The sequence below is a fragment of the Siphateles boraxobius genome, unplaced genomic scaffold (assembly GCF_051911475.1).
Source record: "Siphateles boraxobius isolate OS27281-9 unplaced genomic scaffold, OSU_SipBor_1 140, whole genome shotgun sequence".
NCBI lineage: Eukaryota > Metazoa > Chordata > Actinopteri > Cypriniformes > Leuciscidae > Siphateles > Siphateles boraxobius.
Genome location: NW_027508745.1, coordinates 386077 through 401157, shown reverse-complemented (window position 1 = coordinate 401157; position 15081 = coordinate 386077).

Here is a 15081-nt window from a genome sequence, read left to right as displayed (position 1 = left end):
TATATTTAGGGATCCTAGCGAATGAAAAAGGTTCCCCACCCCTGGTTTAGGGAGTATGGGGAAGGGGAAGTTTGGGATGTGTGTGTGTGTGTCACGTGTCGTCAGCAGAGCAGAGCAGAGCAGATCAGTGGTGCAGTGTGTGTGTGTGTGTGTGTGTGCGTGCGCGTGCGCATGTGTGTGAGTGCGAAATCTACATTATTGGGTGTCAAAAAAGGTTGCGAGACAATGCTCTAGACTACTTCACTAAAACTAAGCTACTTGGAACATCAAAAGAAGTGTTTTAAGTTGATTCTGTACTGGACTATGTGTATATTGTGTGTAATGATTTGTATGCATGTTGGTTTTACATTGAATCGATCTAATTCATTAATTTACCTTCACTTTACCACAGGAATCAGCAAAGACCGGGCCTCCCGGGTTGCCCGGTATTATGCTGAGACTGCAGAGGCTCGTCCGGAGAGAAGAGGTGGTGCGAGAAACATCGAGGGGAACGACAGTAGAAGGCAACTGATCATAAATCACATCAAGACCTTCACGTGCAGGGCCAGCCACTATGGGTGGAGGGGAGCACCTGGGCGCAGGTATCTGCCAGCTGACCTCAGTGTGCGCAGGATGCATGGGCTCTTTTAGGCTCTAAACCACGCACACACAAGCTACTCCCTCTACTACTCTGTTTTTGCCAAAAATTTCAATCTTGGCTTCGGCCACCCAGCAACTGATGCATGTTCTGATTGTGCCAAATACAAATTCAGAATCACAGATCCAAATATGACAGAAGCAGAGAGGCAGATAGAATCTGCATCATTCATTTTGCATCGTCGTAGAGCTCGTGTTTTCTATGACCTACTAGGCAGAGTTGCGAAGGATTCTGTGTCTGTCTGCTTTGACATGATGCAGAATCTGATCCTTCCCAAAACTCCAATAGGGCAGGCCTACTACTCTCGTCAGCTGTATCTCTACCTGTTTGGTGTTGTAAGACACCATGGAGAGAATAGTCGGCAGCCAAAAGAGGATGTCCATCTCTATGTGTGGCAGGAAAATCAGGGTCCCAAGAACAGCAACATGATTGCATCTGCTTTGAATGACTGCTTCACAGTTCGCCTTGCCAGTCAAATTCGCAGATCCTAGGGGCTTCGGCTCTTCAGTGACTCGTGCTATGGACAAAACAAAAATATGACCATGGTCTCCATGCTCATGGAGCTAAGGCAAACCTTCCCCAATCTTTGCATCGAGCACACATTTCCAGTCAGGGGGCACAGCTATCTCCCCGCAGATAGAGTTTTTGGCAGGATTGAGCAGAAAATCAGAAGGATCGACACAATTCTCCTGCCACAAGAATACCATGTCCTCCTGCAGCAGTTTGGTAATGTGTACATTTACGGCACAGACTGGAAGGCTTTTGATTACAAGTCAGCTACAAAAGAGTGCGTGAAGGCGCAGAGAAGCTTCAAGATCAGTGAAGCACGCATGCTGGATTTGAGTACCAACAAGGTTGGTATAAAGGTGGCATACAATGGGGAGTACTGCTTCCACAGTGTGCTGAAACGGGGCAAACGGTGGGCTGACCTGAAACCTGCCATTCTTGAAAGCTAAACCACAGTGAAGAAAGCAAAGAAGCAAGATGTGGTTGCACTCCTGAAAGCAATAGGTGTGTCTGAGGCAGTGAGCGCATTTTATAGTGATGCACTATCTGATGTGAATGAAAACGCTCACCAGAGTGACGAAGACCCAGAATAAGTTCCTACAGTGTAGTGAATGAATGTAATGCAGTATGTAATGCAGTATTAAATTTTATCTTTGTTTTATTGTTATAAAGGTTATGCACTTCAAGCAACAACATTTTAATTGGTTTCGCACTTAATATTGCACTAATTGGCCATTTGTTTTGTATGTGTGTTATGTTTTACTGTGTCTTTACTGTGAATAGCGAGCGCTCTATAGTCTCATATAGAGCTCATGATATTGTATGTTAACTTATTTTAAAAACAGACTGAAAAAAATGAATGGTTTTATAACATTTTTAAGCAAAGAACACATGGTGGATATGTAGTGGAGAGTGGATATATAGCGTTTTGAAAAGAAATATAATAAACTTTGGATTTATGATTATTAACATTCTTGTTTGATTTCTCAATTATTGTTGATGGTGTTCAGACTGACCCAAAAATGATTTTTAACTATATAAATTAAATACTTACAAAATATGTAGGTCTGGGTAAATAATTGTCCTTTATCTCAAAACAATCAAAATGGATATATAGCGTTTTGGAAAAGAGCTCTTCATGTGTTTATTGTGTTAAGAAATAATGACTTCATGATTCTGCGCTCATACCCTACAATACTATCCCCATAAAATAAAATAAAACAGCCTAAGCTTTTTCTTCTAATCTTATTTCAAAAAGTTTAAGCAGAAAATGAAAGGTAAAATTGAAGAATTGTAGAAGTGTGATGCAATGACTTAAAATTGTTGTGTTTATTAAGTAATCAATGAGAATAATAAAAGGGAGGAATTTTAATATAAATTTTTATATTCTCATTGATTTTAGTTCCTTATCTGTGTTCTGTGTACGAGAAACAGAGTGTAATGCTTTTGCTTTTAATATGATGAGGTATTCAATGAGGCTCTAGGTGCACGCCGAATTGCATATCACATTAACTTAAAAGAACATTCAGCTTTCAAAAGGTCACATGCACGAACTAAAGCACCAATAGATTATTCTACTGAAGAATTAGCATAATCTATGTGTTCACATATTCATGTATTGTCACATATAGAAAACACAACTGTTTGAACATTGTGAACAATTTTTTTTAATATATTTTTTTAAGGGCAGCGATCCGCCTACACCCTTGTACAATCACAGATCCAGAATGACTCTGGGCTTTATCTAGCGTTCATATCTGGTTCTGTAAGGAATGGGCAGATCACCAGTATGGTCAGGTGTGGGTATAATACAATTGTGTGGTGCACTGTTAATGGGTGTTTCACACAGCTCAGCACCATCATGCCCTGAGGATATGTCCAAACTGTCCTGGGGTTCCTTCGTGTCTAGGAGGTGGCGTCTGTTTTGTCGATATTCCCGTCCATCAGGAGTACGCACGTGGTATGATCTCCCAGTGTCGGCTGCTCTGACAATAACGGCTGGTTTCCAGTATCCTTGTTCCCGTACCCAACTGCCTGTCCTTCCTTGAGCTTAGATAAGGGTCTAGCCGATCTGTCATAATAGCTTTTTTGATTCTGTTGTTTATGCAACCTCCTTGCTCTGACATCCTTCCTGTTGACGACTTTGGGCATGAGCTGCTTGTGGGTATTTGGTAGGGTCGACCGCAAACGGCGACTCATCAACAGCTGGGCTGGGGACTTGAAACCATCAACTGGGCTGTTGCGACACTCCAGGAGACTGAGGTGTGGATCACTTTTGTCAGCTTTAGCCTTTTCCAGCAACATCTTTGCCGTTTGCACAGATTTCTCTGCTAGTCCATTACTTTGTGGGCAACTTTCCTGTTCCATAACGATTCTTTAATTAGGCTATCAGTAAATTTGTAAAGCACGTAGCTTTGGATCTTATACATTAAAGTGACTTGTATGAGCATAGAGACAGAATCAATAAATTAATATAATGCATTTAATAAAGGCAAAGTTACGTATACCGGTTATAACAAACAATAAATGTATTTACAAACACAATAATGGCAACAACATAATGAAAGAGAATGCATCAATAAAGAGAGAGAGAGAGAATGAGAGAGAGAGAGAGAGATAATCTGAAAGGATCAGTGGCAAATTACATACCTTAAAACCTTTGAGAGACAACACGGAAAAACACATCTTAAAGCTCTGAAAGCTCAATACGAAAACATACTTGCACAGTTGCTCGTTGTGTGGCTGCTTCGAAGGCATGTGGATTTTTTCTGTGGGAAAGTCACGTGGTCTGCAGATGGTCTGGAGCGCGCACTTTCAAACGAAGGTTTAAACGGTCTCGGATGTAAAATACCAAAGAAAAAATTCAGGCTAAGTTCACTTCACTCGTCGGTGGAAATGAACAAAGGGGATTCGGAAATGGAAAAATAAAAACTTAAAGAAACAAAGGAAAAGATCCCCTGAGGGGGAATCGCGGATCCGTTACATGATGGTATAGGAGGAGAGAGGGTAAGAGAGAGAGAGAGTTGAGCGCGCCGACATTTATCACCTTGGAGAAATCCAGCCTCCTCCTGTCGGCTTGGCCAATGTGAGAGTTGGAAGTCACAGGCGGGAATTTAGTTTTTATTACTCTTTGTCTAAGAGCGCAAGCTCCTTAGGTGTGTGTGTGTGTGGGGAGGGGTTACAGTCGAAAGACATTTCGATCTTCAATGATAGTAAAACCTATCAAAAATACACTTTACTTTATATTTTTATGCATATTCGCGTTGTCCGCTATGTAAAAGTTAACGGAATATACAATTATATTTAAAATGCATAATGAAGGTATTTATAATTCACTTTATGCTACGATAAAATCATAGTTATTCCAATGTGACATGGAATACATACAGACTCTACTACTTACATTGAAGATTCCTCTTCCTCTTCCTCGTCATCCGACTTCTGTCATCTGTCTCCTGCCATCAGCCCGCCAAATCCTGCAAGCAAGACATCAAGATTATCATACAGCTAAGTTCCTCATCCAGTTCTGATTCTCCAATTATTACTCACCGGTCCCCCATTTGCTGTTCCACTCCATGCCTCTGTTCAATAAACTCAGTTTTTAACTATTTACCTGTCTGCTAACAGGGCTTTAAGTGTAAAATACCGAACTTGTCCTTTAAAGTTATTATTATTATTTTTTAAATTAGCCAGGGGTAGTCGTCTGCTGTATTTTTACTGGTCACCTTGCTATTTTATAGTTGTATCAGTTAGGTTTATGGAATGATATTCCGGACATTATTCAAAAGGAATTGCAAATTGTATTTGCAATTGCGTTTTCATTTTGTGGACGCATAAAATGTGACATAATCCAAACGCAATTGCAAATCGCGCATTACCGTTTGCATTTTCATTTAAGCGAACACACACTGACTGCCAAATTTCAAATGGAAAAGCAAAGTCCGTTTGCAACTGTGTTTCCCATGTCTGACGAGTTTTGGCCCTGTCATATTCAAATAGCAATTTCAATTACCACGTCTGCTTTTTCATTTTCTCAGCGTCGCGTATTTAGCCAGCCAAAACTCGAATGGAATACTAATTCCCTCAGTATTTACATTTCCGATGCCTTACACGAAAACCTGTCAATCCGTGTCAAGGGTGGGATTATGCTATGGGGCATGTTTTTGTTGGGAAGTGACGTCACTCACAGTCGACCGCATTTGGCGGGCCATGCATTCAATGGATTTACGTAAAATGTCTTGATAAGAAGATCGGGCCTTTTTTTATGTACATTTTCATTTAATCTCGTAATGGAGAAGTCAATCTCTCAGCTGCTGCGAGAGGCGGCTGCTGCTCTGGAACAATCAACATCAGACGTGTCTCCATCGAGTGCTCCTTCCCCTGCGATGATACGCACAACAACTGACGTTCAGGGTGAGGATTCGTTATTATTTTATTTATAAATATTATTTTAATGATTTCCATTAGACAAGAGTAGCCCAGATGTTAAAACTTCATGCTGATTTGTACTCAGCTTTCGCCAAGATAAGCACCAACTAAGACGTAGCTTTACAGTAACCTATGCTTCTCCATCCATTTACGCTTCTTTCCATATGGTGATGTGAATCTCCTTCTGTCGCCAGCCACCAGCCACACAATCTCTCACTGTTTTCATCTACCAGACACTCGGAATTGATACTTGAAAACACACAGACAGTGCAATCCTGCTCTTATTTGCCCATTTTCTCACCTTATCTTATATTTTATTCGCACTTTTTATCCGTATATGGGAGTGTGCTCGTGGCTCTATTAAAGGGTCACTCCACCCATTTGCATTAAGATTTCCATTGTTAGAAATCCAGTCATACTATTGAATGGTCTTGCAAAGCGGCGCCAGCCACCAACCACACGATCTCTCACTGTTTACACCTATCAAACACTCCTAATGATACAGGAGAGCACACAGACAGTGAAATACAGATCTTATTCACCTATTTCTCATCTTATCTTATATTTTATTCGCTCTTTTTATCCGTATATGGGAGTGCGCTCGTGGCTCTATTAAGCGTCGCGCAAGCCACTAGCCACACGATCTCTCACTGTTTTCATCTACCAGACACTCGGGATTGATACTTGAAAACACACAGACAGTGCAATCCTGCTCTTATTTGCCCATTTTCTCACCTTATCTTATATTTTATTCGCTCTTTTTATCCGTATATGGGAGTGCGCTCGTGGCTCTATTAAAGGGTCACTCCACCCATTTGCATTAAGATTTCCATTGTTAGAAATCCAGTCATACTATTGAATGGTCGTGCAACACTCTTTCATTTTCCCCTGAGATGAGATAAATCCTCTATTTACCTTTTTCACTACCTCCTACAATGACGCAAAAATCGTCATTTTACGTCATTGTAGGAGGAAGTGTAAAAGGGGGGGATTTCTGTGAAGACTACAAGCACTAGTTCACACCCTTTCAAACCCACCCATAGGGGGTTGGACCTAATGCGCTAACGCTAGCGCCGTCCTGGAGACCTACTTTAGAATACCTAAGGTCAACTGGCAACGTCAGCCAAAGCCTACAGGGTCAAATGGTCGTCTTTCTGTAAAGTAAGTTTATTTTCATTTTGTTAACACGCTAACGTGGCAGGTTCATTGCACAAATATCTTGCAGTTAAGCTAGCTACTGTAGTGGGAGTGGTTTGCGGAGCTGAGCATTGCAATGCACTATGGGGATTGTTGTCTACAATCCACAAGCACTAAAAAGTCATTTTCTGCTTTTTATCGGCCAAGAAGGTCCCAAATTAGAAATTTATGATACTATTCTACTACATATATGACCCACTTTCAATACATATTCATGTCTCCACCGGTGGAAAGCCCCTTTAAGCCTCGCGCCAACCACCAGCCACACGATCTCTCACTGTTTACACATATCGGACACTCCTAATGATACAGGAGAGCACACAGACAGTGCAATACAGATCTTATTTACCTATTTCTCATCTGATCTTATATTTTATTCGCTATTATCCGTTTATGGGAGTGCGCTCGTGGCTCTATTAAGCCTCGCGCCAGCCACCAGCCAAACGATCTCTCACTGTTTACACCTATCAGACACTACTAATGATACACGAGAGCACACAGACAGTGCAATACCAACCCGTTCTCATTCCCAGGGCGTCATATACTTGGGAAATTCTTCAACTATGGTACTCTTTGAGCTAGACAGTTTCAGAAAATAAAAACATTTCCACAAACAGTTTTTTAGTATCAGTTGGTTTCTAAATCTGTCTAGAAACCTTCCCTTAAGTTGGCTGTGATGATTTGTATTGAATAATATATATATTTTGCCATTTTTATCTGACAGTCCAAGAAAACGGTCATTTCCATCACATAGCAAAACATGTGTTTTGAAGAGAAGGTGCACAAAGCGCTTTCCATAAAACACACATAAATAAGACAGCAGTATATATATATAAAAAAATTGCAAGTTAAAGCTAATTTAAGCAGTTAAAACAAAATAGCTAGCACAACGACTAAGAACAAAACAAGTGGTTACGTGTTGAAAGCCTTCTTGAAACGAAACGTTTTCAACTGCGATTTAAAAACACTAAACACAGTTATGTTACGAAGGGAAGTAGGGAAGGCATTCCACAAAGTAGGTCCCTGGATGGCAAAAGATCGGCCTCCAAACTTTTTATATCTAAATTTAGGAATAATCAAAGAGGTGTTCTGAGAGCAGTGGAGGGTTCTGGCAGGTTGGTATACGTTGACCAGCTCGGATAGGTATGCCGGGGCAAGACCATTGATGGCCTTAAAAACAAACATCAGAACCTTATACTCCACCCTAAACCGTACCGGAAGCCAGTGAAGTGAGCATAGGACGGGGGTTATGTGTGAGCGTTTATGGGTATTGGTAAGGAGACGCGCTGTTGCGTTTTGAACCATCTGAAGATGGTTGAGAAGTGATTGGTTAAGCCCAATGTAGAGGGCATTACAGTAATCTAGCCTTGAGCTGATAAAGGCATGAATGGCTTTTTCTAAATCAGCACGGGACAGGAATTACTTCACCTTACTGAGGAGCCTTAGCTGGAAAAAGCAAATTTTAACGACTGCACCAATCTGTTTGTCAAAATGCAATCCATTGTTGAACGCAACACCCAGGTTACGAACAGTGGATGCAAACTGGGGCGTGAGAGGGCCGAAACTAAGAGAGCTACAAGGTGAGTCCGGGGTAAATAATATATACTCGGTCTTATCTTCATTCAAATGAAGAAAGTTCTGAGAAAGCCACCGTTTAATGTCCTGGGTGCAGTTATGGATGGGGTCTAATGCTGAATGATTGTTCAAAACTACAGGAAGGTAGACTTGAAGGTCATCAGCATAGAAATGAAAATGAACGTTGTGTTTTGAAATGAGTTGACCAAGTGGCAGCATATAAAGGGAGAACAGTATAGGACCAAGAATAGAACCCTGGGGCACACCAGATGTTAAAGGGGCAGCTGAGGAGGAGAAGTCATCAAGCATAACTGAGAATGTTCTGTTGGTAAGATATGACGAGAACCAGTTGAGCACCGTGCCCTGTAGGCCCAAAACATGTTGTAGACGGGCGATGAGGATTGCGTGGTCCACGGTGTCAAAAGCAGCGGTAAGGTCAAGCAGCACCATAACCACTGATTTTTTATTATCCAAGGCTCTAAGAATGTCATTATGAACCCTCAGTAAGGCTGACTCTGTACTATGTCGAGACCTAAAGCCAGATTGAAATTTGTCCCTCATACCATGTAGATTGAGGTATGACTGAAGCTGGGCGAATACCAGCTTTTCCATAAGCTTAGCCAAAAATGACAGATGGGATATGGGGCGAAAATTAGACAGTACTGAAGGTTTGGTTTCTTAAGGAGCGGTCTAACAATGGTGTGCTTGAGAGGAGTAGGAACCACGCCCAAACTAAGACAGCAATTCATGAAGGAGACCAGGAAAGGGCCTATGATGTCGATGGCTTCTTTCAGAATCCTAGCAGGAACAGTATCTAGAGGGCAAGAGGTTGGCTTCAACTCATGAACAGCTTATTTGAGATCAACAAAAGAAACCACCTCAAAATTTTTGAGCACACATTGTGTCGCTTGGGAGGGAGTAATGACAACAGAGGCTGGTATGATAGTTTGCCTAACAGACAGAACCTGATCAATCAAATATTTTTAAATACATTGCATGTATTTACTGAAGCATCATTCAATACAACAGGGACTGGATTTATAACAGAGTTTATAGTACTGAACAAGATACCAGGGCGGTGGCTATTATTATTAATAAGCTTGGAGAGAAACTGACTTTTAGCTTCCTTCACGGCTCTCTGATAGGTGACAAGGCAGTCTCTAAATACCTCCAATGATACCTGCAGCCTGTCTCCTCTCCATTTCCGCTCAGCCTGCCTGCATTGGCGCCTGAGGGTCCATGTCATCTCGTTCAGCCAGGGGTCCGAAGAGTCATTTGCAGACATCACCCTGTAGGGCGCAACTGAGTCCATAATCCGAGAGCAGGTGATGTCGAATGAGGAGAGGAGAAGCTCTGGACATAGAGGCGAGGCCACTTCTACAATGGAGGTTATGTTAGAAGCAGATAAGGCGGCAGTGAAGTCCTCAGCTGTAGATGGAGTAATAATGCACCGACGTCGGGGGGCAGTGGATATGGGTGGAGGAGGAACAGCACAGATGTCAAACCGTATGAGGGAGTGATCAGAGACGGGAAAATCCACAACCTCGCAGGATGACACTGTCACCCCACGAGAGAAAATAAGGTCAAGAGTGTGACCTAGCCTATGAGTAGGACAGGATATGGACTGGGCCAGGTCTAATGAGTCTAAAAGAGCCTTAAAATCATTAGCAGATTTATCAGAGAAGGGCAACAAACATGAATGTTAAAATCACCACAGATTAAAATATTGTCAAATATTTTGCCAAAAAGTCAGACAAAAACTCTGAGAAATCAGTTAAAAAATTCCCATTTAGTTTTGGGGGCCGGTAGATTACTGCACACAAGATTGGATTAGGTAGAGTGAGCACAAACGTCTGCAACTCAAAACTGGAGTACCCTCTAGTGGACAGTTGACGGCACTTCAGGGACTGTCCGTATATACTGGCTATCCCCCCGCCCCTACCCGTTTGCTGTGGAGTGTTCAGAAACAAATAGCCAGAGGGAAGGATTTCAGAAAATGCACTAACATCACCAGGAGATAGCCAAGTCTCCGTGAGAAAGAACAAATCCAGATTGTTAGTGGTGATGACATCGTTTAGAACAAAAGTTTTGTTACTGAGCGATCTGGTGTTACATAGTGCCATACGGAGTGTAGTAGAGTTGACAGGTGAAGAGGACACACGTGGAATTGGACGAAGGTTGTCTAGGATAGAACCCCGAGAACGAGTACCAAATGATCGGCGGTGATAGGAAAAAGGAGCACCAGAGTTGTCGGAGCTAGCGGGCCGAAGCCACCGATAGCATACCCGTGAACCGCCAGGCCCTGGTTCGACACCACTCCTCTGCAACGGAGAATCCAGGTGAGTCCTTTTTCTGACTTGCAGCCCGCTTCTCCTACCCCGTCTCTTGCGACGCTTACTGCCTGGAAGTAGATAGACAGGATAGCTCAGGAACGGAGAAGTAGAAGTAAACAGCGGCGGAGGTGTTTTAAAAGTTTGGGCGTTCAGGCGGTGGTTTGTTGAAAACCATAATTCCAGCAAAGTTGTGCGATCATAAACAATAGTTGAAGAGACGGTGGCAAGATCTAGCATGAGAAAAAACAGAAGCAAACAGAGGTGCGAGTGGCATGCCAAACATAGCGGCGCCATCTCACCCCTTGGGGCTTTTTTACTTGCGTTTCAGATCGTTAAAATAGGGCCCTATGTGTTAAAAATCAGCAAATCATTTATTCACTGCTTTCTGCATGCTGAACTTGGACAAACTAGTTCAAATTAGAGCAAACTAGAGCAAACCCTTTATGACATCATTATCTTAATATAACCTTAATATACACAATACACAACCCTCAGGGCCCACATCCTGTATAATGCCAGGGTAAGAATCCCCATCATACCGTACCACACACCAACTTCCAATCAGTCCCTCACACTGTAAAAAAATTATTTAAAAAAAACTATAAAAAAAAACGGCAACATTTTAACAGTAACATGCTGTTTTCCATTAAAACAGCAAAATAAAGTAGAAAAAATGCATTCTGGGTGATATATGTCGTTTTCGAGAAAGTAGCCTACAGGAATATACTGTGAATTAACAGCGCTCAAAGTCAACACTCAGAGATTGTGTTCCAAATCACATCCTATACCCTCATTCACTATTCCCTACATTAGTTCACTAATATAGTCCAATTGACTGAGTGATTAAAAACAAGTGAGTTAATTCGGACACTGATGAACACCTGCTGTTAACAAGCAGAATCACTGAAGGAAAGAGGAACAAGAGAACAAGAAGAACAGAAAAAAGATGAAATCAACTGAAGACAAAAGACATTAAATCTCTGAAGATCTCAGCAGAGGAGGATTAAACAACTCCACAAACAGCATTACCAGCTTCACTTATTACTAACGAGTTTGACTTTATGTCTGATGTCTACAGAAGTTATTATTAAAAGGTGACAGAGGTTTAGATGTAATTTAAATATTTTCATTTGATGTTACCATTATGGTGATCAGTGTTTGCTTTAGTTGGGCTCTTGACCCTTGACTTTTGAACATTAGTTTTTCTTTGGCAGTGGTAACTGTGTTTTTGAAATACATTTGCTATTGCAAAAAAACTAAAAGAAAACAGGATTAGATGACAGTGACTATTTGTTAGGGCTGTAACGATACACCAAACCCACGTATCGGTTAGTATCAAGATTTTTTACCCACGATTCGGTTAGTATCACGATTCCCTTAACGGGGCGGGGCTTGGGGGTGAAAAAAAAGAGATTTTGAGAGAGAAAAAAATATTTGTATTAAATAACATTTGAAAACCCTGTATAAACTGAACACCAAAGAACAATATTAACTATGCAAATTATTATACTAAACTAAGCAGTGTAGGCTGCTGCTTTTAGGTTGTTTTCTGTGCTCCAACTAAATTGATTTTGGGATGGTGCCGTAGGATATGCATCTGCATGTTGGACGTGTTGCCCTTAATAAATGCATTAGAAAAGTATAAGTTTACACATGCATTTTAAATTAAATATGAGGGAAATACACATGCGTATGTCCAATATGGGTGATGTTTTGTTTTTTTGATGATGGTATCACTGTGATTTTACAGATCGAGATCTATCGTAGTTTTGACAACCAGAAAATATGAAGGATTTTAAAAAGTTAATGCTCAGAACATTTTTAACTTCAATATTAGACAGACATACACAGACATCAAGAATTAGCGTATGAATCGCAATAATGGTGACAATCAAAAAAGTTTCAATGCTGCAATGCATGTTGGGTTGGTACCCATAGTACAAACAAAAAATTGTGCATGACTGCCAGCATGCACTGCGGCATGAATAAAATATGCAGTCAATTGTCTGGTTATTTTCTTTCATATTTACTGGTTGCTTTTATTTTTGCTGTTGGTTTTGTGTTGACTTCTAGCAGTGTGTTTTGTGATGTTCAGATTTGATGTTACCTTTTTTGTTGATTGTCAACATTGTTGAGATTCATTGGTTGATTCTTGATGTCTGTGTGTGTCGAATTGAAGCCATAGTAAAAATAAAATTAGTGAGTGAATGATGAGTTTAGAATATCCTCCATAACTGATTGTGCAGGCTGCTTGATCTTTTGCTGTAATTTCACAGTGTAGCAATATAAAATTAAGCTGTATTAAAAAAAACACATTTTTGATAAGTGATTAGACACTAGATTAGATCGGTGATCCAAACATTATGTGACATCATGTCAAACTTACTTATCTATTGTTCTCTTTTTTACCAACAATATTGTAGCAATAAAAAAATAATAAAATATTTCCTTACTACCTTAACTTAATTAATTATGTTTTTTTTACATTAAAGTTTTAGTATTGAAGCCCAAATAATTTGCTGTTTAGCACAAACAATGTCATTTCCACCACAACTTGTCTTTACCGCCACAATGAACACGGTGGTGGAAATGACGGTGGTGGAAATGACATTTCGCCCCTAAAATATCATGCTATTTTAGCCTGTTAATATTAGTTTTAGAGTTAGCATTAAATATACACAAATTACACATTATTAAATCAAATTTATCCAGTTATTTTTACGTCCATGTGAAATATGAGCCGTTTGGAAATGACGACCAATAAACCTACTCTCAGTTTTAGTCATATTTACCTTGATTTTTCTTCTTTTCATTACCCCCTAAAGAGGTCACCCTTTCACCCAGCCATGTTCCACTGTGGCGTTTCTGTTGCTATGGTTACTAAGTACACAAACCTAAAACAATGATCCCAGGATTCTATTTTGTACAGTGTGGTGGAAATGACAGTGAACCCAAGGGACAAGGGTTCTACTTATGAAAAATATAGAAAATTGTGAATAAATATTGCAAAAAAATAATATGTATAATTGAAATAGATATTATTTTATAATTTGTACTTAAAATCTACATTATTTAAATATTTAATTTAGAATTGAGCAAGGTTGAAGGTACAAAGTCTGGCCTAGGGACAGAGGGAAAACAGTAAAAATCATGCATAAAAGGCCTCATATTATATAATAAAAAGAATGATTGAGCCATGATACATTTTTTATAAGTTCCCTTTAGGGTGAAGTAAGTGTGACAAAAACAAAAAAGGAGAAATGTTTTTTAGATTTTATTATTTCATCCAGGGACAAGAAAAGTACCATAGTTAAAGAATCACCCACTTATGCTGCGTTCACACCGAACGTGAATAGCGCGTCAAATTCGCGCCTACCACGTCTAGTTATACGCTTGACCACTTTGAATCCATTCGCGCGTCAAAAGCGAAATTGACGCGCGTAAAAAACAAAAATTTGAAGCGAAATTTAAGCACGTCGGAGGCGAAATCCGATGAAACTCCGGAGGCAAAACCCGTTGATGGCCATCAAGAAATTACAGTGACTGTAGCATTTCTATCGTAAAGAAGTGGACCAATATTAAAGATTAATTTTTATTTACAACTTACCAGGTTGCCCAATCTCCTTACTGACCCTCTTCCAAGCGAGGTCCTTTTTTGTTCCTGTCTCTGTACAAATATGAAGTGGAATCGTACAATTCTGGGTGACTGCTTACAGCAAGAATACATTTTTCCTCCATAGCTGTCAGTGATTTTAGAATGAAAGATTCTGAGCGGGAGTTTACGTCACTTTACCTCCTGAGTGACAGCAGGCAGCTAGGCTCCTGATTGGTTAACGCGGCGCGAATTGACGCCGAAGTTCAGAATTTTCAACTCGGGCGGCAGACGCGAATTCGCGTCAAACGCGTGAATGCACAAAATGCACCATTCGCGCGTAACGCGCCAGACGCTCAATTCGCGCCATTCGCGGGAACTTGACGCACGAATGAGGCGTATTCGCGTCTACCGCGCCGCGCTCTACACCTCATTCGCGCCGTAAAATTTTTTTACGCGCGTTACGCGTCTTTGCATTGACTTAACATTGAAATCACTCGCGCCTGACGCGCTATTCGGGTCCCGTGTGAACGCAACATTACGCTTTTGTCACGTCCTTTGGCGTCTAGCCTACTACCAACGCCCATGGCACCCTTTAAAGTCAATATGAGACGCACAGAGCTTTCCACTAACTCCAATGTAAACCTATCCGCGGTCCTATTGGACGCCCAGGGCATGGCAAACTTTGTTGGCGTTACCGCGGAAGTGTCTTCACTGTCAATTCAAATGTTTTTTTAGATTTTAATATATATACATATATCATTTTGTTTTGGTATATTTCAACACAAAAATGTGATTGATAATCTACAATA